Genomic DNA, 3,120 nt, shown 5'->3' on the forward strand with positions numbered 1-3,120 from the left:
TTGAGTCGCTGCTGATAAGAATATCATTTATTTAAGAGCATGCTGCTCTACATATTTCAGCACCAGGCTTTTTGAATTAAGTTGCTACTCTAGGGACTGTAGGGATTTTTTCCAAGTGGCTCCCTAGTCCCTATGGAACCTAGGGTGCATAGGGCTCTGGTCTAAAGTAGTGCACTATGTAGGGAATAGGGTTCCATAGGGCTCTGGTCTAAAGTAGTGCACTATATAGGGAATAGGGCCCCATAGGGCTCTGGTCTAAAGTAGTGCACTATGTAGGGAATAGTGTTCCATAGGGCTCTGGTCTAAAGTAGTGCACTATATAGGGAATAGTGTTCCATAGGGCTCTGGTCTAAAGTAGTGCACTATGTAGGGAATAGGGTTCCATAGGGCTCTGGTCTAAAGTAGTGTACTATATAGGGAATAGGGTTCCATAGGGCTCTGGTCTAAAGTAGTGCACTGTATAGGGAATAGGGTTCCATAGGGCTCTGGTCTAAAGTAGTGCACTGTATAGGGAATAGGGTTCCATAGGGCTCTGGTCTAAAGTAGTGCACTATGTAGGGAATAGGGTTCCATAGGGCTCTGGTCTAAAGTAGTGCACTATGCAGGGAATAGGGTTCCATAGGGCTCTGGTCTAAAGTAGTGCACTATGTAGGGAATAGGGTTCCATAGGGCTCTGGTCTAAAGTAGTGCACTATGTAGGGAATAGGGCCCCATAGGACTCTGGTCTAAAGTAGTGCACTATATAGGGTTCCATAGGGCTCTGGTCTAAAGTAGTGCACTATGCAGGGAATAGGGTTCCATAGGGCTCTGGTCTAAAGTAGTGCACTATGTAGGGAATAGGGTTCCATAGGGCTCTGGTCTAAAGTAGTGCACTATGTAGGGAATAGGTCCCCATAGGGCTCTGGTCTAAAGTAGTGCACTATGTAGGGAATAGGTCCCCATAGGGCTCTGGTCTAAAGTAGTGCACTATGTAGGGAATAGGTCCCCATAGGGCTCTGGTCTAAAGTAGTGCACTATGTAGGGAATAGGGTTCCATAGGGCTCTGGTCTAAAGTAGTGCACTATGTAGGGAATAGGGTTCCATAGGGCTCTGGTCTAAAGTAGTGCACTATGTAGGGTTACTTACAAGCCCTCAACCAACAGTGCAGTTCAAGAAGAAGAAAATATTTACCAAGTAGGATACAATAAAAAGTAACACAATAAGAATAACAATAACGAGGCTATATACAGGGTGTTACGGTACAGAGTCAATGTGGAGGCTATATACAGGGTATTACGGTACAGAGTCAATGTGGAGGCTATATACAGGGTATTACGGTACAGAGTCAATGTGGAGGCTATATACAGGGTATTACGGTACAGAGTCAATGTGGAGGCTATATACAGGGTGTTACGGTACAGAGTCAATGTGGAGGCTATATACAGGGTGTTACGGTACAGAGTCAATGTGGAGGCTATATACAGGGTATTACGGTACAGAGTCAATGTGGAGGCTATATACAGGGTATTACGGTACAGAGTCAATGTGGAGGCTATATACAGGGTGTTACGGTACAGAGTCAATGTGGAGGCTATATACAGGGTGTTACGGTACAGAGTCAATGTGGAGGCTATATACAGGGTATTACGGTACAGAGTCAATGTGGAGGCTATATACAGGGTATTACGGTACAGAGTCAATGTGGAGGCTATATACAGGGTGTTACGGTACAGAGTCAATGTGGAGGCTATATACAGGGTGTTACGGTACAGAGTCAATGTGGAGGCTATATACAGGGTATTACGGTACAGAGTCAATGTGGAGGCTATATACAGGGTGTTACGGTACAGAGTCAATGTGGAGGCTATATACAGGGTGTTACGGTACAGAGTCAATGTGGAGGCTATATACAGGGTATTACGGTACAGAGTCAATGTGGAGGCTATATACAGGGTATTACGGTACAGAGTCAATGTGGAGGCTATATACAGGGTGTTACGGTACAGAGTCAATGTGGAGGCTATATACAGGGTGTTACGGTACAGAGTCAATGTGGAGGCTATATACAGGGTGTTACGGTACAGAGTCAATGTGGAGGCTATATACAGGGTGTTACGGTACAGAGTCAATGTGGAGGCTATATACAGGGTATTACGGTACAGAGTCAATGTGGAGACTATATACAGGGGGTACCGGTACAGAGTCAATGTGGAGGCTATATACAGGGTATTACGGTACAGAGTCAATGTGGAGGCTATATACAGGGTATTACGGTACAGAGTCAATGTAGAGGCTATATACAGGGTATTACGGTACAGAGTCAATGTGGAGGCTATATACAGGGGGTACCGTACAGAGTCAATGTGGAGGCTATATACAGGGGAGTACTGGTACAGAGTCAATGTGGAGGCTATATACAGGGTATTATGGTACAGAGTCAATGTGGAGGCTATATACAGGGTATTACGGTACAGAGTCAATGTGGAGGCTATATACAGGGGAGTACTGGTACAGAGTCAATGTGAAGGCTATATGCAGGGTATTATGGTACAGAGTCAATGTGGAGGCTATATACAGGGTATTACGGTACAGAGTCAATGTGGAGGCTATATACAGGGTATTATGGTACAGAGTCAATGTGGAGGCTATATACAGGGTATTACGGTACAGAGTCAATGTGGAGGCTATATACAGGGGGTACCGGTACAGAGTCAATGTAGAGGATATATACAGGGTGTTACGGTACAGAGTCAGTGTGGAGGCTATATACAGGTGGTACCGGTACAGAGTCAATGTGGAGGCTATATACAGGGGGTACCGGTACAGAGTCAATGTGGAGGCTATATACAGGGGGCACCGGTACAGAGTCAATGTAGAGGCTATATACAGGGTATTACGGTACAGAGTCAATGTGGAGGCTATATACAGGGGGTACCGGTACAGAGTCAATGTGGAGGCTATATACAGGGGGTACCGGTACAGAGTCAATGTGGAGGCTATATACAGGGGGTACCGGTACAGAGTCAATGTGGAGACTATATACAGGGTGTTACGGTAGAGGCTATATACAGGGGGTACCGGTACAGAGTCAATGTGGAAGCTGTATACAGGGGGAACCGGTACAGAGTCAATGTGGAGGCT

Source organism: Oncorhynchus mykiss, chromosome 8 (assembly GCF_013265735.2).
Source record: "Oncorhynchus mykiss isolate Arlee chromosome 8, USDA_OmykA_1.1, whole genome shotgun sequence".
In the NCBI taxonomy this organism is placed as follows: Eukaryota; Metazoa; Chordata; class Actinopteri; order Salmoniformes; family Salmonidae; genus Oncorhynchus; species Oncorhynchus mykiss.